The sequence below is a fragment of the Talpa occidentalis genome, unplaced genomic scaffold, assembly GCF_014898055.3.
Source record: "Talpa occidentalis isolate TD23 unplaced genomic scaffold, MPIMG_talOcc4v2.1 talOcc4.4, whole genome shotgun sequence".
In the NCBI taxonomy this organism is placed as follows: Eukaryota; Metazoa; Chordata; class Mammalia; order Eulipotyphla; family Talpidae; genus Talpa; species Talpa occidentalis.
In genome coordinates, this window is record NW_023604295.1 from 31,430,662 (window position 1) to 31,452,831 (window position 22,170).

Consider the following 22,170-nt stretch of genomic DNA (forward strand, 5'->3'; position numbering starts at 1 on the left):
TTCAAAGCCAAAGGAGAAGCAAAAGGCCGGATCCCCCAAGGGTCAGAGTTCTGTGGGTGTGACCAGTTGTCACAGGGGCCACTTGCAAGAACCAGCAAAGCCCCCAGGGAGTTGAGCAGAGGCACAGACTGATGATCATATTTTAATAATGAATCACTTTTAATCATTCTAACTGTTGAACAAAATATGCTAATACTTGGTTAGCTTTTAAACTCCTAATGATGGAACTGATGAGTTAATAGCTCAGCATGCCTGGGATGGTCATTGCGATAATGTTATGCTGAAGGAATATTTTTGCCAATAAACCGGAAAGCAATGAAGGTATATAACTGTGATTGCAAGATTAATAAGTAATGAAACAAAAATATGTGTTTATATGTCATTAAATAACACTGGCTGTCAACCTGACCACCAAACTTGACTGACGAGCACTGTCCCAAAGACAGTGCTGCACTTGCCTGAACTCAGGGGCCCACAACAGGCAGAGGCAGCGGGGCAACCGGGACCTGAAGGAGGCCAAGTCTGGCCAGAGCCTTGAGATGGGTCCCTGAGAGACTAGATTCAGGTGGTTGGGGGTGTAAGGCCAGCAGAGGGATGGACAGAATAGAAGCCAGTGGAGGGTGATATGATGAAACGTGAGAGATGCTGAGAATGGACAGCAGAAAAGCTGTTGTGAACTGCGTGCCAATCCAGCAGTCAAGCATTGTGATAGAATCACCAAGTATTAAAACAGAAGTAGGGTCTCCAGGCACCTGACAGCATGGGCAGATGAAGAAGACAGAAACTGATAATGTGGAGAGAGGGTTAAGGGCCAGGGGCAGCAGGAGGCTTACCTACCCCTGCCTGGAGGAACAGGGATGGGCCACTGGAACCAGAAAGACAACCATGCCTTACACCTGTAATTAGGCAAAATGCTTACTTTAGTTGTTTAATAAAGTTGTAGTTGACTCTTTCTGTAGTTTGGCTATTTACCAGGAATTCGGTCATTCCTTTCTTTTAAAAGTCCCTGCTTAAGAATTTCAACTGGATTGACCTGCCTCAACTTCCAGCGTCCAGGCAGAAACTTTTACATTGTAGAGTCCAGACAGGGGCAAACTGACCAATTGATCCTGACCAGGGAACTTGCTGAGCTCAGAATTGCCCCATAGGGGAGAGCGACTTGATTTGTAAAGACATGGGATAAGCCCTGCTGTCTCCTGTGTTGGGCAGGATCACCTCACAGAACTGGATCATCATCCATCGAGGAAATTCTCCACCTTTGTTGACCAGCCCAGGGCTCATCATAGGAGAGGAAGGTCTGGGGCAGAGCCTCCAATTCCCCCTGTAGGAAGTTCAGGAGTTGTTTGAATCTGCTTTGAATTCTTCAAAGATCTGGTTTATTGAGGTTCTTAATCGACTAGAAATGGCAGTCACCTTGGATGTAGGCAAGGAAAACTGCAGCTAGAGTGGAATGGAAGTAGAAATACATTGTTAAATACACTTGACCCTTGAACAACAGGGATTTGAACTGCACAGGACCACTTACACTCAAATTTCCCCCCCAATAAACAGTGCAATACTATGCATGTATTTTCTCATCCTTAGGATTCCTTAACATGTCTCCTCTCTAGCTTACTTGTAAGAATACAGTATATAATATATGACATATAAAATAAATGTTAATCAATTTTTTGTTATCAGTAAGGCTTCTGGTCAATAGCAGGCATTAGCAGTTAAGCTTTGGGGGAGTCAAAAGTTTTATGTGGATTTTTGACTCTACAGGGGGGTTGGCATCTCCTGGCCCCTGCATTGTTCAAGGGCCAATTGTATTCAGATATTTCCATTTGGGGGAGGGGGCTGGAGTTGGGGTTCACATTTTTCTTGGTTTGAGTTCCCAGAAACCTAATGGAAAGGCTCACAGTCTTTTTGTAATTGTGCTTACCATGTGGTGTTAGAGGGAAGTTCAATGCATGAAAGAGTCATCCAGTCTGTGCTGTAAAATAGGAAAATTCCAGCAACCGAAGCATCCTGAAATGCCCTCAGTCTTTCAGCAAGTTCTAGTATTGCCCTTCGCTGGCAGCCAGCTTGCGATGGGGATGTGCACATAGTAGGTTCTCGGGAACATGCATGCCTTCCTCTCCCCCGCCTGGCCTGAGCCCCAGACTCTTAAGGTTATTATAACAGGTCAAGCCTCACTGGCAGATTTGTTTAACCTCACACCATGTTGGATATAAATTCCTTACTCTAAATAACGGTCACTCATTCTCCCCTGCTTTGGAACAACAGGCATTTCATTCACCCCAGCTGGCAGCGCCCACAGACTGGCTAGCTGGCTCTTACGGGCTGAAACGTGCTATGGCTTGTTCCTGTGCCATCTCTCCTCAGCTTTTCTACAAGCCGCATGCAAAAATCTGCCCTATTACTTGATTATCACATTTCATATGAAATTAGGTATTGCAGGTCTCATGTTATTCAATTACTTGGCACAGGCTGAGGGCATGACTCAGAGGTACGCCCTGTTTTACCTCCTTCCAGTTATGGCCTCCTCCTTTATCCTGACCCCTGGGAGATTCTGCTGTGCCAAAACACCCTTCTTCCTGCTAGGGCTTAGGTTAAACTACACACTCAGGTCCCAGGACAAAGGGCCTTTTCTGATGCACTTCAGTTCCATCTCTTTGAACCCTGACTCCTCAGTGTGTCCTGGAAGTGCCCAGATGAATAATCTTCACTTGCTGCCCTCTCTTATGGTATGACCCGCAACCCAGTGGACCAGCCCTGTCTTACCCTGGTCCTGGCAGCTTTTTCATTCTTCCCCCTGTCACTAGACTAATGGTTTCTCTAAAAAGCTTCAGCCCTCCAGGCTGCAGTGTCAGCAGCTCTGGGTGGCCCAGCACACACTTCCTCCAGGTACACGTGAGCATGTTAAAAATTCTGGTCCCACCCACACATCCTGGCTTGGTATCCTCCCCTATTCCATTTTGCAGCCTTCACAATCTCAGCTCCCACGTTTACATTTCATCAGAGTCAACCCCAGGCCCTCTGCGATCCCCCATCAATCCATAGTGATGTTTTTGGCTATACCTCCTGCCCCTGGAAATTATTTCCCACCACGCCAGAGCAGACACACATGGACCTCCTTCTCTTCCCACGCACTTTCACTTCTGTGCCCAATTGTCTTCAGAGGTGCCAGGAAATGCACTTGGGGTTCATTTGCTCATTCAGCAAAGTTGTCTGAGCACCAACTATGCTTAAGACTAGATTCCTTACCTTCAGGATTTCTAACTTAGGAGGAAAGGTAAGAAAAGAAAACACAACCAATAAAACTGAGAGAACATGCCTCTGATGAGAGAGAGAGAGAGAGAGGAATATAGGGCACCAATGCGATTTAATGTACATATTTACTCTGGGAGTTCTAGGTTATCATGTCTGAATGCCAAGGATCTCTAGGAAGCAGTGAAAAGGATCTTGGGGCTGATGATCAGGTCTCAGGAGACGTAATCAAAACTCTTAAAAAAACAAAACAAGATAAATGATGCATTAGCTGTGTTTCTGCCCTGTGAAACTAGAACTCACCTTCATGAAAAGGAAGTGAAGGAATATTGAAATATTCAGTTTCTACTTTCTAACAATGAGCTGAATCCGTTTCCTAAGAAAGGCCTCCCCTATTTTGACATTCCCTTTGGCAATAAGCCCTCTTAATTGCTCTAAAATTCACAATACTGTTTGAAACAAAAATTATGACATTGTCTTGTGGGTTTTATAATGTATGTAGATGAAATACATATGATAACTATAGCAAAAAGGATGGGGGTAGGGAGTAATAGACTTCTGTGGTTGCAAGGTTTCTATAGTTTGCTAAATAGTAACTCTAAGTGGACTGTAAAAAGTTAAGGATGACTATTGTAATCCCTGAGGCCATCATTAAAAAATTAATGCAAAGAGGTATAGCTACAAATCCAATAGATAAATTTAACTGGAATGCTAAAAATTAAAAAAAAAGACAGGAAAGGAAGAACAGAGAAATAGAAAACAGAGGGGGGTAAATAAAACTAAATTCAACTATATCAATAATTACATTAAATGTTAATGGACTAAACATTCCAATTAAAAGACAGAGATTGTCAGATAGATTAAAAGAGAAAAAAAAAAAGCCCTAATCCTTTGCAGTCTACAAGAGATGTACTTTAAATACAAAGACACAGATAAATTGAAAGTAAAGTTGAAAATGAATGAAAATTGATATACATTCAAAAGCTATATAAATATTAGGTAAAAGAGACTTCAAGGTGAAGAAATTACCAGAGATAAAGAGGATATTTTATAATGGTAGAAGGGCCAATTCATCAAGCAAGGAAAACACAACCATATAACAACTAAAAACAATACTTCAAATATATGTAAAAAAGAAAAACCTGATAGGATTGAAGGGAGAAGTAGACAATACCATAATCAAGGTTGGAGATTTAGCAGTAATGGTGGAGTTGTCTGATTTCACTTCTGGGACAAATGGGTTTGGGAGACCATCCCCTGGATGAGGGCTGGGCTATGAACTGGCCTATAGAGTGTAGTGAGACGCTTCAAGGAGGAGATGGAGAGAGCGAAGCAGGTAGTTCACCAATAAATCCTGGAGGCTTTTTGGGGCATACACACTAATTTTAATGGAGAGCTCACAGATTGGGCCCCATCTGAAATAGATAAGCAGAGGTTGAGGTGTTGGTTCAGCTTGTTCTGAGGGTCACAGTGATAATATCTATGTGGCAACAGTCACTTTCGTTGGTTGTTCCAGAACAGGCTGCCAAGTTTTGGAGTGGAAAACAACAGCAGAGGCCAAAATATCTTTGCCCACTTCATTATTAATCTCTTGGGATCACTTTATAATATACCAGATGAGGTGAGTCCTAGGTGTCAAAGACCTCAGGAAGTGTTAACCTTATTCTTAATGGTCACCAAGACTGATAGGGTCTGGAAAAACTAGAGGTAGCTCACTGGTTTTCAAACTTAAGTTTGTATCAGAATTACCTGGAGGTCTTATTAAATAAACCACAGACTGCTGGGCCCCATTCCCAGAGTCCTGATTTAGCAGGTCACAGGCAGGATCTGATGCTGATGCCATGGGTCTGGGGGTGCTCTTGGAGAATTATAAAGGTCAACAAAATGCCAAGAAGCCCAGAAGAGGGAAAAGTGTTTTTGGCACACTGTGGCAATGCTGGAGGTCAGAGTTGTGTAACAGGGTGGTCCCCAGGAAAGGGGGAGGTTCCAGGTTTCCTGTCCCACCCAAGGGAGGATGAAGCTGAGCAGGAAGAGGAGAAGCTGCAGAGGAGACTGAGGAAGAAAGGAAGCAGGATGAAGAGCTAGAAAGAGACCTGGAGGAGGCACATGGAGCCGAAAGACACGTGAAGAAACTGTGCTTGCCTTTTGGTCTTGGACTGGGTGACACAGATGTGGGTAAGAGACCCGTGGGGAGGTGACAATGGCAGTTTTTGTCTTGATTTTGATTTTGCTCTTTTCCTTCCAGACTTGTGTGGTTGTTTCTTATCCTTTTCTGTGGGTCCCCACTAGAAGATGATTTAGACTTGGGGCAGGCTTTGGGGCCTTGTTCTGGGTCAATTCTGCTTGGGTAGACTTTTACCCATGAGGGAATGGGTAACTTTGGGTGCTTGATTTAGAAACTATATTCTTTGCCTTTCCTGTATTGTTTCCTAATTGTATTATAGTTCCTTCCCATTAAAGTCTCATATGTTTTGTGTTGATGCAGCAGAACCCATTTAGAGTTGGCAGGTTTGCGGGATCTGGGGTGCCCCTCTCCCTGCCCTGTAACAGTTGGAGGTCAAGGTGAGGGGCATACTAGGTCAAGAAGATGGTCTAGGAGAAAGGCAAGGACCAGGTGCATTTATGCGGCTGAACTGTAATGACCACTTAAGGAACAGAGGAGAAAAGTTTGGTAAGGTGGAGCAGAACCCAAATAAGGCATGGCCTAAGATAGAAATGAAGAACTAAATCTCAAAAATCAGTTTAGTGGGTTCAAATTCTACTTCTGCCATTTATTATTTATGTTACCTAAAAGAGGTTACTTAACCTCTTTAGAGTTTTAGCTCACTTTCTGAAAAATGGAGCTAATGCTTCTCAGGATTGTTAGTGAGGGAGTATGCCTAGCACAGAGGGAATGCTCAGTTCAGTCAATGCTGTGTTGGTGCTGAACACCAGGCTAAGGATTTGCAGGCGTGTGCACAGATGACACCCCCATGGCAGATGTTGAGTGCAACAGGTCTGTGCTGCATTTTAGCACCATGCTAGCCAGACAGTTTTTTGTGAAACTCTTCTTGAGGACACCCAGGCTTTTACCTAAATAAAATTCCAGCCTCCTCTTCAAAGAGATCAGTTTCTTCTAAGTCAGGTTGCCCTTCTCTGGTTCTTCCCAAGCCCCTTGACAACCACAGAGGATGGCTGAGGCAGCTCTACTGGGGCCCAGGCAGAGCTGCAAACAACCTAGACTCTGGATTTATTCACTCGGCACCCAACAGAGCAAATGGCAATAGCTTTTGGATTTCCTTTTTTAAAGCAAGAAGTAGAAGGGATTTAGTCCATCAGTATTAAGGAAAGGGAATTCATCCCTCCCACCCCTACCCCTTGTTCTGGGATAAGATGGTTCATTTCCATGAAAATGGAAACTCAAAAGAATCCTTGCTGCAGTGACTTTTGGAGCTAAATTGGGGCTTAAGAATCCTTGTCCCATCCTCTCTCTGTACCTTGGTGCCTCAGGGTACAGGCACTGGGCCCTGTGTGGTTCTTAGCCTCTGTGCTGGCAGTTCTATAGGAACATGGGTGCTGACTTAGCTTAGACTGAGGTTTCCATAACCCCTAGGACTTTGTGATCAGGCTCCTACTAGTCCATCACCTCCCTGGGGAGCCAACCTGTCACCTGGGCCATGATCCTTTCCCCAATCCCATACAATTTGAGTTTATTCCTTCTTAACCAATCTACCACTAAAGTGTTAGCATGCCTGTGGCCATGTCCTTGCAGGGCATAGGGTAGGCAGACACTAGTTCCCAAATCCCAAAACTAGGCTAAAATCTCCCCTGGTAGATTCCTTACCCTGAGGCTTATCCACAGCCAGTGCTGACCACTTAATAAGGATATATTCCCTGTAATACCATCTCAGTTAATCCCCATCCTCACCCCCTGCTTTTCTGTCTTTGTGGTTTGAATGGAGCTCAGGATAAAGCCAAGTCTAGTCATCTTGGGGAAGCATTGTTCGTGGTTGGAAATCATGAGTAAATTTTGAAAAATAGTCAAGAAAATCCTGCTTAGGGAAGCATGTTTCCCAGCAGGGGAAAAAAACAGCCAAATGGTGAAGTCCAACAGGAATAATCAGAAATAGTCTCTGGATTATTCACCTTTGGTATCATCCACCCCCTCCCAACCTTCCCTGCAGCATGGGTAACTGGGAGATACCCACATTAAGATGATTGTCTAGGAAGAATCAACTTAGACATGAAGCCAAATTCCTGAGCAGTTTCCACTGCAATCCAGATTCCCTCACGCTGCCTTCTCCAACTACTTCTTCATCCAAATGCAGTTCACATTATGTATCTGCTCCCTGGGGGCTGTTGGCCCTGGCAGATGTTTGCGGCAGAACCCTGGGACTGATCCAAGGGTTAGACCTTCTGGGCCCTGCGTGGGGAGGTACAGCTTAAAGGTGTAGGTGGATTTATCTCATCGGCCAAGTATTGCCTGAGTGAGTGTCTGCATGAACAAAAGGACAGTGAACTCCCCTCACTTAGCCTTGCAAATCAGTTCCCCAACTTTCCCAGCCCATGTGGGGGTATTTTCCTCTTCTGGGACTGAATAGAAAAAATGAGGCAGAGCTCAGGTGAGATCCCTCCAGGCCTCCTGCTTCCTCCCACCCTCTGCCAGAGCTTTAATGCAGTCTCAGTCTCCCCTTGCCTCAAGTAGGCATCTGCCTCCCTGCCTCTACAGGAAGATTCCACAGAGGAGACTTCTTAAAAAACAAATCTCTGCATGTGAATTACTTAGGAGTTAAGCACAAAGCAATCAGATGCAGAGCACTGCAGAGGCCTAGAAGGGCAATGACAAGAGAATGTTCATTCTAGGTTAAGTCTCTTTCTTAGCATGATGGGGTCAGGGTTTTTTTGTTTTGTTTTGTTTTGTTTTGTTTAAATTGCAAGTGTGGGCAGTGCCTGCCAGTCCAGGTTAGGGTCTGAGGGGTTTGGGCACACATGTCCCATAGAAAATGTTATCAGAATAACCTGAAGTGATTAAGTCCCCAACTTCAACCATCCTGGAAAGGAAAGTACTCCTCTCTGAACCAATCCAGAGTCCTCTGTGTCCTGCAAGGCGTGGGCCTTCGTGGATGTTTTTGGAGTGACTCTGAGGCATCTGGGAATGCAGCAGGGTCCAGGAGCTTTGGAGTGAGGGTGAAGCTGGATCAAGTTTCTCTTCTAAGCCTTCCTCTCAGCTCCTTGAGATCCAGGAGTGACAGGAGCCTGGCCTCTGAGAGTTGACAGACTTATTTTTAGTTGGGATTCCAGCTCATTCACCATATTGTTTTTCAGTTTTGCCTGATTTGGGCCAGGTCCTGGCAATGTCTTTTAGGACCTTGGCTGGGGCTGTTAAAGGTCTGTAGGAAGTGAACCCTTGGGACAGGGATGTCCCACCAGGCAGGAAGTCCTGTCCTAGGGGATTGGCAGAACGCAGACAGCCTAGCCTGACCACCCTGGGGCTTGGACCAGTCAGCTGCCCCAGTTGGAAGAGGAAGGAACCTGGGCCTCCCAGCACAGAGCCTTTGGTGATTTGGGGTGGGAGGGGTGTAGACTTAACATCCTGTTTAAATTTGGCACTAGTTACATTTTTTAACAAGGGTTATGACCCTCCCTTCCCTCCCTCCCAGGCCTTCCTTACATATTCCACTAATCAATTTTTCACTTTTGGCTCTAATTCTGCTCTTCACCTTGGAGCTTCGACCAGGACTGGAGCACAGTGATCAGTGCGATTTCTTGACTGTAGCCTCTGAACAGGGCTGATCATGGAAAGACTGCCAGGAAGCCCAGCGGCTGGGGTACTGAAGACAGGAAAGAGGAGGGGGGGAAAAGGAGAGGAAAACAATAAAGAGGGGTGGAGAGAAAGGCATGTGTGTATGTCTGTGTGCACGTGCATGCATGTGTCCATATGGGCGAGTTTCGTGCTGTTGCATGTGGGCGTGTTGGGCTAGAGGTGATGGTGCAGGAGATTCTGAGAGGAAAGTCAAGAGAGAGGGAAAAGTACCTAATTACAGCCAGGCCCAACTGCCCATGAGCCCAGTCCTGGCCAGCCGGCCTTGTGAGTCTAGAATCTGCCGGCGAACACCCAGCACCGCTGTGACTCTGGGGTGGAGGAGCCCACATTCCTGCCCGGCAAAGGACGCTTTAATCAAGGCTCCAGATCCTTCCTGCAGCCGCCCGGGGGGGACTGTAACGCTAAACACATTAGTGTGTGAGATTGAAAGGTAACACATTCTCATGGAAGCCCCCGGAACAATGGGCCTGGGGTCTGGGTTTCATTTGGAAGAACTGTGCAGTGGGAATTTCTCTAATCAAATAAAAGGAAAATGAAAAACTCTATCTTTCACAAACTTTAATGCTCTTAATTGCATTAATTTGAAAAACATACAAGGTCTTTCTGAGTATGGTGTTGGAGCCTGATAGGAGAGGAAGTTGGGCCTAGCAGGGGAGAGGCAGGGGTCTTATGGCAGTGAAGGGTGCCTGAGAGTGGCAGCCAGTGTGGCCAGGTCTCAAAAGGATGGTCTGGCATAGACCCAAGTGATAGGGGGTTAGACCTTTGTTGCCCCTTCCCCCTCAGCCGCCCCTCCCAGCCCTGGTATTTCCGGGGCCTCTCTGGTGGCTGAAGAGGCCTGAGAGCCCCATCAGGCCACTTGGCTTGGACCTGCTGCTGTCACTCACTCCTCTTCATCCCAGACCTGAGGGGGAAGGGCAGTTCCTCTCTGCTCTGTCAGCGCCCACAGCCCAGGACCAGCTGCTCATCTCATATCACGCCCCACCCTGGACGTCTCCAGGAGTCCAAATCCCAGGCTGCACTCTGTTCCCATTTCTCCCTAATGGACTCGCCTGCCTCCCCAGTCTCCTCCAGCTCCATGGAGGACAGAGCAGAAGGAAACAGCCTATACCAGGGAGTTGACTCTTGTCAAGGTAGCATTTGGTGTCTCTGAATCCTGAAGGAATTAGAACCTTCTCTCTCTCCACCTCCAGCAGTTAAGGTGCTCAGCCTGCGTTGTCTCACCTGGAGTTCGAGGGGCTCTCCAGTGTCAGGGCTGAGGGATAATGACATGAGCCTACAGAGGGTCGCTGAGCTTAATTGTACAGGCCACAGACCTTTGGAAAATCTGAGGAGAACTCAAGCCTTCTCCTTAGAAAAGAGCAGCTTTGTGTGTGCACGCGCGCGCGCGCACACACACACACAAATGCACATAGGCTTGTACATGATTTCTGAAATTTTACAAACATCTATTACTGGAGGTATCTGAGGATCCAGGCTAAGTCCTGCTCCTGAGTCTTGGTAAGAACACCCACTTGCTGGAAATCCTCCTGAGGTAGTGAGGTTCTGGGCAGTGAGACTGGGCACAAGGTAGGGATGAGGACAGCTCTCTGAAGTGAGGAGGATCTGAAAGATCTCCTCAGGTCTCTGACTCACAGAGATCTGTCAGGAACCCGGCCTGTTGGCATTTAACCTGGCCTCTCCACCCTCAACCTACATGACCTGGAGGAAATTGACTCTCATCTGAAGGAACAATGTAAACCCCACCAGGGCTGCATGAGTATTAAATAACGGCTCACTGCAGGCAGGACAAGCAGTAGATGCCCCTGGGGACCCCACTGCTTGGTGACAATGGAGGTTGTGGGTACTTAGGAGCTTCAGGGCTTTGTTTTTAGGGGCCACCACAAAGGGCCCTCTTTCTCCATCCAGTAGTTTTCTCCCTGACTCTGTTGTCTCTGTCAGTGTGAGCTCATTCTTGAACTTGTAGTTAAGCTCATCTCAGTGTCTCCTGCCCTTCAAAGTCCCCTGAACAATTGGTTTCCCTTGGGAGGTAGGTTGGATATGGGTTGTTCCAGAAAACAGACTCTCAGAGGTTTGTTGGCAGTCCCAAGGTCACACAGTGGCAGAATCAGGGCTAATATTTCAGATAATGGCTTCTACTCTCAGGCACCTGCCCTGAGCCCAGTACCCTGCCGGTCGCTTTGTGTACATAAACTCATTGAATTTTACAGAACCCAACTGTCTTGTTTTCCGGCACCACACTGCCTCCCAAAGACAAGGATGGAAAACCAGGAGACTTCCAGTGCTCTTTTAAAATCTTCCTTTGTGAGGAATTCTGTCAGCCATCAGCTAACACCACTTACTCAGTGCTCTGGGTGTGGCCTAATGAGGGACATAGTCCTTGCTGGTGGAACGCAGGCTCTCAGGGTGATCAGATCTGCAGCCCTCCAGGGGGAGCTGGGAGAGACAGAGGGGGCATTCCGCATCTCTTAAGAATCAGACTCTTGTGCTTCTGCCAGTAACCAGCTATATGACCTTAAATAAGCGATGCTGCCCTGCCTCAGTTTGCCCATTGGTACTATTGGTAGCTGGAAACATACCCTAAGGACATGCCCAGCATAGGAGTCTAGGATTCTGTAGCTCTGACATTGCCATGGGGAGCTATGGCTAGGGGTAAGAGGCAGCGATCAGCAGGAGGTTCTCACTAAGGTGCCTCATCTGCTTTAATCTTGCAGCTTCATTGTCTGCCAGAGCTCAGAACTCAGGAGGAGGGGAGCATCTGGGATAAGGGAAGCCCTGGTTAAGATGATTTACAAAAGCAGGATGTGCTCAGGTTAGCAGGGCCTAATGGTGTGCTGGGAGCAGGCAGATGTGCTCCCTAAGCTGGCAGATGTTATTTTTTAAGAACTTCTGAAGGCAGAGTCCTGGGGGGAGGGGTCTCGAGGCCTCTCTCTCCTGTGCCCCACTGAATGCTCAGTGACTTATGAACGTGACCTGATTTAATCCTCCCACCAGATCTATTGGGGAAGAATATTGCTACCCTCCCGTTCTGTCTCAGCTCAGAGGCAAATACAGCCCAAATGTATGTAAGGTTACCTGGCTGGGGAATAATAGAGTCAAAATTCAAACTTCAACTCAACTGGTGCTGATGCCCAGGTGCTGTCTATTTTACATGCCACCCTGCACCTCACCTCCATTTGGGAGGTGTGCAAATGACAGCACTGGCAGTTGGATTCCAACACCAAGGATCCTCCGAGAAGGAAACCTCAAATGAAAGCGGTGCAGACTAAATGCTGGTGTGCCTCACTTTAAGCAAATCCACTATATCCAAACCTAAAAATAGCTCCTCATATTGGAACTCTTTCCCATATGAATTCATTCCCATATGAAAAAGAATCACTGGGTCTTTTCTTTGAGAAGCCAACTCCATTAGCGCATTAAAAATACGACTGAAGTTGCCAAATGTGATTTCATATGCAATCCCTTCCCCCCACCCCAGCCCTAACATACTTCTCACTCCTGTTCCCAAAGGAATACTTTGCCTTGCCTAAAAAGAGGTTGGCCTGCAGTGAGGGGGGCTGGTAATCAACATGGCAAACACATGTCCTGGATTTTCTGAGACTGGCTCGCTTTCTAATATTAGGTTTCCATTGTCCCATGAGAACACTAAGAACTATTAGACCTTGGGGACTTGTGCTTTAGTTTGAAAGATGTGGTCACCATGGAGCAGAGGGCACTGTCTTATCAAACCCATTTTCCAGCCTGGCAAGGCTGAAGGCTAGGCCTGATCAGAGAGGGGCTGCCATGAGGATCCCAGAATTGAGTCTACAAGGTAGGGTGGGGGATGTAGGGTATGGGGTGAGTCAGCAGAGAGGCAGCCCCCTGGGTTCCTGGGATCTATTAGCAAGCATGCCATGCAAAGCAGGCAGGCTGCAAAGATCCAGGGCTCCCTCACCGGAGTTCCTCTGCATGGGAAGTGGGCGGGCAGGCCCTGGAGGGTGGCCAGGGAAGAGCAGCTTCATGATTAAAGGGTTGGAGACCAGGACTTTTGAAGCGAGACTGGGAAGGGTGGTTATTTATGCATTCAGCTCTGGTCCCTGGCTCCACCCCACCCCACCCCACCTCCCTGCAACCCTGACCCGCAGCCCAGCCTGGGCTGCAACTAGGCTTTAGGGACTGAGAAGGAAGGCAAAGATTTCCCACCAATCACTGAGGACCTAGGATGCACAGGCAGGGGCTTTAACACATGTGCCTCGTGAATTCTCCCAATGAGCCTACAGGGAAGGGGTTACTAACCCCATTTTACAGGTGGGAACACTGAGTTGAAATACTTTGCTCAAGGTTTATTTCAAGATAGAAGATCCTCCAATTCTACCTCTTTGCAGCAAAACTAGAAGTAACAAAGGGTAGGGATAAGGAAAGCTTACTGAACCCCTCCAATAATTAGGTTGTTTCTGGGGGACTGTTTATGTGTGACATGATAGTTCCTAAGATAACAATAATGATGAGGTTGATGCTATTTACTGCTTACTGAGCAGCTGCTACCTGCTCAAGATTACTACATGTGATCCTTGCCCCCAAATTCCTAAGGTGGGCATCATAATCCTTGTTTTACAGATGAGGAAACACACCTGACTTGCCATGGTCATAGAACTAGCAAGGACAGAACAAGTACCCACATAATGGTTGTGGGAGCAGCTTTATCTCTGGGAAGGAAGTTGGGAGGGTGACTCAAGAGCCATCCTGGGAGCACAGGAGGGTCAGCCCTGGAGGCGCTGGCTGATTAGCTCCTGTCTAGCGCCCTGTATTAGCTCACCTCCATACTTTGGCTTGTGCCATTTCCTTCCTGCATTAAAACAATTAAAAAATATACGCCAAATCCTACTCATTGCTGGCTCCTTTTCCGTGACTCTTCCAGCATCTCCTAATCACAGCGGCTCCTTCCCTCCCTCACCTCTGTTTCTGCCCTTCGTGTAGCAGTAGGATCCTGGGCTCTTCTACCTATCTGGACCAAAGTATTGGAGAAGAGAGGTGCAGTGCTATTTAGGGAAGGGCTTTCTGGTGGAAATGTCAGAGTGGGGATTATGGAGTTCCAATCTGGGAAACTGGAGTGAGGCAGAGACAGTGGTTCCTCTTGGTGAGCGGGGTGACAGGGCAGTGAGGCCTACATCTCTGCCAGCTTCAGGGACAAATGTGGTTCTGGTCATTCCTCACTTCCTTTCACCTTCCTTACCAATCCCTGTATTGTGTCCTTTGCCTTTGAAACTGAGTTTCCTGGTACACACTCTATAACCCTTCTTAATATTGCCTGACCATGGTTCCACTGTGGTGCTATAGAAAGAAGTCAGAACCAGGGTTCACAAAGGCCTGGGGTTTGGTAGGTTTGGACTGTGTAGTCTTGGGTAAGTCAGTGTCTCTCTCTGAGCTTCAAACTGGCCAGGGGACTTTCCACTGGACTCAGGAAATACAGGATCAGTAGTAAAGGGTCCCTGTCCTGAAGGAACTCTAGGGAGGGACGCCATCAGATAAACAGATCTTTGTAAGTCAAGGTGGCTGCTTATGCAATTCAGGATGGGCCACACACTGAGGGGAAGCAGGGAAGAGCAGTACTTACTGCCAGCAGTAGTCAGGAAGAGGGAACATCTGAATAAGGATTTGAAGGATGATGGGAGTTTGTCAGGCAGAGAAGTGAGTAGGGGTAACCTGACTTCTGATAGTGAGGTGCCCTGGCCTTCAGGGAGGGTCCTGGCACCACTATGGAAACCTCAACTCAACCACCATTTAACTCCTGGTAAAATTCAGCGACAAGAGCAGCTCTCTATAGAAATGGGTGGTAGGACTGGAGCAGAAACCAGAGCAGCAGTCCACATGAGAGTTTCATGAAGAGGTAACTATTCCATGTTATTAAATGATACAGGGACCAGGGAAGATGAAGGTGGTAAAATGTAAGAAAATTGTGGGAATAAAGAAAAAAGACTGGAAGGAAGGATGCCAAAATGCTCATAGTGGCACCCTGAGGTGGTGGAATGATGGATGGGTTTTTTCTGCTTTTTCTGTTCCTGTGTGCTACTGCCAATTTTTCCTACAATGAAGCGTTTATTTGATAATCAAGAGATAGAACAATTGAAACTTGTTTAGAAAAGAAGTCATTGGTGACCTTGGCAAGAACGGATTCAAACAGTTGTACAGCCAAGCCAGATTGCAGGGCATTAAGCAAGTGGCAGGGGGTGAGGCAGCGGAAGAAGCACGTGGGGAACTCAGAGAGGTTTGGCAGTAACTGGAAGGACAGAGATGGTATCTGGAGGCAGCGGGGCCAAGCAAAGATGTTGTTCTTTATTTAATGTGGGAGGAACTTTTGAAAGTAATGAAGTTTCCGGAATAAAAAGTCAAGATCTTCTAAGGGACTTGTGTGTCTCCTTCGGATGTAAGACATAGAAGGAGAAAATTTATTGGAATTTCTGGGACTCTTCTGTGACTTGTGGGAACAACAGGAAAAAATTAAATGTAACTGGGATTGATCTGGAGAATTCAGGCTTTGTGGCAGTTGAATATTGTGTGGATTTCCTACCAAAGGGAAAGGATAAAGGTGATGCTAAAGAGGATATTTAGAAGGAGGGGACACCTATGCTCACAGCAGCATTATTCACAATAGAGAGACAGCGGAAGCAACCTTAGTGTTCTCTAACAGATGAATGGATAAAGAAAACATTGTACATGCACCCCATGGAATATTAGTCAGTCTAGAAAAGGATGGAATGTCTGACACGTGCTACAACATGGGTGAATCTTGAAGACATTGAGCTAGTTGAAATGAGCCAGTCACAAAAGGGCACATTATATGTGAGTTCACTTTTATGAGGTACTTGGAATATCTCATAGAGAGCAAGTGGGATAGTGGTTGCCATGAGAGTGGGAGGAGGGGGGAATAGAGGGGGGAATGGGGTGTTTTGCTTAATAGACACAGAGGTTTTAGAAAACGAAAAAAAGTCTGGAGAGGGATGGTGGTGATGGTTGCACAACAATGTGAATGTATTTCATACCACTGAGCTGTGCACATAAAAGTGGCTTAGATGGTTGATTGTGTTATTTTACCACAATTTTAAAAAGTAAATAAAAAGAATGATGAAAGAAGGGGGAGGTCAAAGAGGAAAAAGGGGAGTATGGATTCTTGGGGTAGTGAACTGGCGGGGAGGGCTGAGTGTCCCGATAGAGGTGGTTTGGCTTGGTGGAAATAGAAAGAACACTTTCTATTCACAGCACAGAGTGAGTAGGGTAGATGGAGAAACAGCAGTGGCATGGAGTAGGGCTGGGTCAAGTCAGGTACCCAGAGGGGAAGTCTGCCCTTATCTGCTATGGCTAAGATTTAGAGAGCAGGTTGAAATGATTTATTCATTTATTTGTTCCACAAGGTAGGACTTCAGTATCAGCAGGACCATCGAAATACCTCTGTGTGATTAGAGAAAAAGCACAGGGTGTTTCCCAGCAGACACAGCCATAAGGGTTTAGTAAGGGGACAGTATCTGTGTCCTAGTCTCTCAGCTGAGTGCTTCTATATGGTAAGCATATGCACCATCAGCCCAGTGAACCAGGTTCTGTGCTGCACTCTGCAGAGTTTCTGAGCTACAGCAGACTCGGCCCATGCTGGGAAGAGCCAATGTTGCCAGGGTTGAGTGTTCAGAGGAAGAAAGGAGAGGTAATCTGTTGGACAGCATGACCCTGAGTCCTGTGCACTTTGCTTCTGTAGGGCTGTAAGGCCAGGAGACAAATGGAAAAGGTGGCAGGATTGACTGAGCTTGGGCATTTGGCATTGCAGACCCAGTGCAGGTCAAAGGGACAGAGCATGACTACATTGAAGCTGCTGACCTGGATCTTGGCTTGGGAGGGGTCTGGCATGGTCGGGGAGGAAGTTGCCTGAGGAACAGCCAACATGTGTGAGATGCTTAGGAAGCCTGCGAACCACCTGGGCTTCCTGGAACTGACTGGAAATACTGGGCCCCCTTAGGCAGCAATGTCTCTTTCTACTTACCCTGGTTTGTATATACATATATATACTTGGCAGCATTGGTTGCTTCTGGATCATCTGAGGCACTGAGTAGAGCACACACGTACTGAGGCCTCCCAGGCATCATACACTGTGTTAGTTTCTAGGGATCAGAACAAATAAAAACTGGTCCCTACTGTCAAGGATCTCAGTATGGCATAGGACGCACACCCCTAGATTCACCTGGGCTTACTGCCTCCGAGAGCCCTCACCAGACATTCGCAGAGGAGAAAATAGGCAACTAGCTCTGCCTAGCCAGTGTGATAAGGCTTCCTGGAGGTGATGAGTTCTGAGGTAGGTTTTGAAAGGACAGTAGGAGCAGAGAAGTAGTGGCGAGGCATTCCAGGTTAGGTCTCAGGGGCTTTGGAAGTGTAGGGTAAGTGATTTTCAGGCTTTTCTGCCCTCCCGCCATGAGGATTGGTGATGGATCCTTGTGATCCTGAATGCATGCCTGATGGTGGGCACCTGGAGTGGGGTGTGGGCATGTGTAAGTGAATACACCTGTGCTGAGAGACTGGGCTTATAAGGGCAGCGTCACGGGGTTGCCAGAAGAACCATGAGAGAAGCAGAGAGAGTGCTGGAGAGCCCAGGAAGAGTGAAAACTTGCTGGGGGCTGGGAGGCCTGCCAGCCTCCCGGCCCCCCAGCACCCCTGCCTGCTGTGTACCTGGTAAATCCCAATAAAAGCCTGCAAAAACCACTGGGGGCTCCAGAACTCTCTCCTCCTTTACCCCATCTGCCCAGTCATAGACAACCTGCTCTGTGTCCCTTCCTGCCGTTACAGGAAGGTTCTAACCAGCTTCTAACCACATTACAGGTAATGTGTCCTATAGAGGTTCTCCAGGGACCAACAGTGCCATTTGGATTTTCTAAAACTCACAGGGACCTAAGTGGAGTGGCAGATTTCGTATGGGGTTATAGCTGTTTCTATCTAGAGGGAGGCAGGAGGGAGTAGTCATAAAACCTGATTGTACCATCTCTCCCAGTTGTAATTTACTCTTTTCCAATCAAGAAGGATGGGTGGCATGGAGGGAGAGGAGTAGCTGGGTGGGCTGGGCTGGACAGACCTGGCACTGGAGGGACCGGCCATTGGGCAGGAGGATGCTGTTTATTTGACTGCAATGTATATTGAAAGGTCTCAGTTACAATGGGCCCGGGCGCTCTTTAACAAGCTGCAGCTGTCCGCTTGCTTGTTAGCTTTCTTGACATCTTCTCCAGCCTGGTCCTTGGGGAACAGCCCCGTACCCTCCCTATGTGCCCAGGCCCTGGAAGGCTGACTTCTTGCCCTCAGCCCCCAAGCTACCGTGATGAATGGCGCAGTTGCTCCGTGCAGACAAACGCCTTCCTGGAACAAGCCCTGTTTGTTTAAGACAAACAATCCACATCGACTTTGGTGAAAACCCCTGCACTGAAGGCTGCAGCCTCACCTGATACCCGCCTGCCCTTCTGCCTCTAGGCACTGGGAAAAGACACACCAAGGCACCAGAGGCCAGGAAGACTTAGGATCTGCCCTCAGGATGCGTCTCCAAGGACATCGGGCCCATGGTCTTGGAGGTGAGTGGAGAGAACGAACCCTCCACAGAGAAGAGAGGCAGGTGAGCATCGAGGAAGGCAGGGACTTCAGCATCTGTCACTGGTTCCCTATGTGTGTCTCTGCTCTGAGTACCTCATGGCTTCAGGTCTCACCAATGTAGAATAGGCCAATCTGTTAGATCAATGGTTTTCAATCCTGGTTGCACATTGGGGTCATCTGGGGAGATCTTGGGAAATACTACTGTCCAAGACCCCATTCTCAGAAACCTGATTTCACTTGGGGCTCAGAAGCCACCATAACCCCCCTTCTCTCTATCCCTAGGGGTTCTAAGGTGCAGCCAGAGTTGATAGTCATGGGTTTGGGTGGTTCTCTATGACTTTCTTTTTGCCTTGAAAATTCCTGTTTCCTTAGCAAATGCCTCCAGGAAGCCATCAATTTGCAGACTCTGGGTCCCCAGAAGTCTCTTTATTAGGAGAACCTCCTGGACAAGCCCACCTGGACCAGAGTAGGAAGGGACCGCAGAACTCATCCACACAGTGGGCAGTGGTTCTTATTGCAGAGGGAATGTTGAGGATGGAGAGTAAGATTGGAGCAATGGCAGCTCCTTAAAAGCAGAGACCAAGTCTGCCCCCACCTTTTCTTTTCTATTTGTAGCTTCCTCTTGACTTAGCAATAAATGATGGTATGGATGGATGGATGTGAAGAGTCCATCCTTGTTGTGGGCTTCCATCACTAGATCTGGCTGCGGGTCACCTGAGCTGCCATCACCACTGTCACTGCTGTGAATGATGGCGGGGCAGGGGCCAAGGAGGCACTGAGAGAGCCTGTGAGCATTGGGATTTGGGGGAGGGTCATTAATAAGGAGTTAGTATTCGAAGCTAGTCTTGACAGGCTTGCTGTGAACAGTGAGGCCCAATTACACGCCCATTATACTCCACTGTGAATTCACATCTCCCAAAGCACATCATAGTGTAGCCAAGAATTTCATGTCTTCAAAGGTTTTTTGCCCCAAAAGGCCATTTCTGCTAAAGGAAGATGTGTCCCTGCAGGCATCAGAGGGGAAGGAGAGGCCCAGTGCTGGGTGAGGACAGGAGTTAGTGCTCTGGATTGATTCTGTATAACTCTCACAAGCTATTCCTCAAAATCCTGCCCAACCCTCCCTGGTGGCCCAAGGGGTTAAGCACAGCACTATTAAGCTGTCCGTAGCCTCTGCAGCATGAGTTCGATCCTCTGCCAGCCAGGGAGCTACCCACATGGTTCAGCAGACCTCTCCTGACTTGCCTGCTGCTCCCCTCAGCAGTGTATTTCAGTCACTCTGCCTGTTCTGTTCCCCGCTCTGTCTCTGGTGAATCCTCTCACCCCCCACACCTCTGTTCTACACCCCAGTTCTTGTATGCATAAACAAATAAATCTTTAAAAATACAAATCTTTTAAAAATATCTAAATAAAAAATCCTGCCCAACACTCAAGCAGCTTCCCCGCCACCCCTCCACACACAAACACACACACTTTTTGGACTCCTTGGCAGACACTCTGTCCTGCCGCGCATGCAGAGGTAAAGGATAAAGGTCCTACCTTCAAGGACCTTCCAGCCCAGGAGTAGAAGGTATCAGGAAAGGAGCGAAGTGCTAGGGAATCTCAGAGGAGAAAGTCTCTCACAGAGAAGGGGACTCAGGGAGGGTGACCCCTCAGGGAACTGACATTTAAACTCAGTGGTAGTTCATCAGCGTATATGGCAGAAATCCGGATTCTTTTTCAGTTCAACAGGGGAGCCTATTGTGCAGATAGGTTTGGGAACGATTTGGTTAATGGATGGTGGGGAAGGCATCACAGGGCAAGGGACAACACGTGCAAAGGAAGGAAGGTGGCCCCAGAGCATGCAGGAAATGGAAAACCATCAAATGAGTCTAGAAACCAGTTCATTTGGGGGAAAGAAGGAGAGGTGACTCGGGTAGGAAGGTAGATGCAAAGCACCTTTTTGTTAGAAAGCTTAAAATAATTCCCCCAGGAAGCGATAATCCATTTCAGTCCTCCTCACACGGTGCTGATTTGCCCAAGTTGCGGGGAGATCTGGTGCCGATTACCAGGTTTCGGTGCATTAAATAATGCAACAATAAAATTTGGGTCATTGCAGCACAAAGTCCCCTTTATTTTGACAAGTGTAGTTCTTACTCTGAAGTGTTATCATAAATAATTAAATTAAACCAGCAAATGGCTTGTAGTATGCTTTGCCGAAGTAACAAAGTCTCTGTAACCCCAGACGCTGAGCCACTCCTTTGGGGGATTCTTGGCTCAGAAACATTTGGGGATTTTTCAGAGCTCAGGAGTATTTGGACTAGTTGAGGGAGAGGGGAGAGTAGAAGCCTTATCTCATCCCCCTGCTGCCTGCCTCCCCATCCGTACATTCCTGGGGTGCATCCCTGTCTTACCCTCTGACCTGTGGTCCTGTGGTTGTTTGCTCCTTTGTCCTGAGCTGGTCTGGGGTGGAAGGGTTGGGAGGCCCGGTGCAGATGCTGTGCAATTTTTTTTCCTTCTGATGCCTGCTCCAAGTTTTAATAAGAAGGTATGTCCAGTCCTAGGGTGTCAGGGCTTACAGGGACTCTGCCATCCAGCTGCTCCATTGTGTTCTAGACAAGAAAACAGAAGCTCAGGGAAGTGCCTTTGGCTTGTTGGCTGACACAGGGGCGAGTAACATGCAGAGTATGAGTGGAGAAGACTCAGACCCATAGGGGCAACTCTTCGGAGGAACAGGGGCTTCAGGGCAGAGATGGGGGAAACTGGGGGAAGGATAAAGGGGAAGGGGAAACAAGGAAAGAAGCAGAAGTGAGATTTGTTGTAGGGTGGGGGACCTTCAACCAGGGTCTAAGGGATATCCACGAGGACACTCTGAGAAAATGGCCTGTGTCCTCAAGCATCCAGATCTCTACCTGTTCCATCTAGACAGTTCTTAAACTAACCATGAGAGCAGTGAGATCTTTGCAGGAGAGAGGATGAAAGGTGCTGGAGGGTACCCTCAGAGGCAGAGCTTTCTGATTAAAAGTAGACAGGAGTGTTCAGACCCTCCTCAAGGTGAGAGGAAAGCCTTTCTCTTCCTTTTCTTTATTTTTTTTTTATTTAAAGATTTGTTTATATATACAAGAACCAGGGTACAGGCCAGATGCGTGGGAGGGTGAGAGGATTCACCAGAGACAGAGTGGGGAGCAGAACAGGCAGACTGACGAAATACACTGCTGAGGGGAGCAGCGGGCGACACAGGAGAGGTCCACCCCACATGTGGGACCCTCACTGGCCAGCAGGGATCGAACCGGCACTGCAGAGCCTGTGGACAGCTTCACAGCGCTGTGCTCAACCACCTGCACCACCAGGGGAGGCCCCTTTTTTCTTCCTTTTCTATCCACTCCTCCTGCACTGTTCTTTCCCATCATCCTGCCTGCTGAACATCCAAACATAGCTTCTGTCCCCCACCTCGAGGCTTTAGGATGGGGTGACGTTCCCATCAGGTCCTCCTTTGGCAGTATCCCGGGCCAGTAGGACTCCCCACAGGGGCAACCCCATTCTTAGAGCCAGAA

At 47.7% G+C, this 22,170-nt stretch overlaps 1 long non-coding RNA gene across 1 annotated transcript; it reads right to left on the minus strand.

Moving 5' to 3' along the window:
- Positions 1-1,004: 1,004 nt before the first annotated feature.
- LOC119256775 (uncharacterized) lies at positions 1,005-22,156 on the minus strand. Its single transcript, XR_005127885.2, has 4 exons — positions 22,067-22,156; positions 21,031-21,228; positions 17,055-17,172; positions 1,005-1,440 (listed from the first exon to the last, which is right to left on the minus strand). It is a non-coding gene; the product is annotated as an uncharacterized LOC119256775 (long non-coding RNA).
- Between the last annotated feature and the right edge of the window lie 14 nt (positions 22,157-22,170).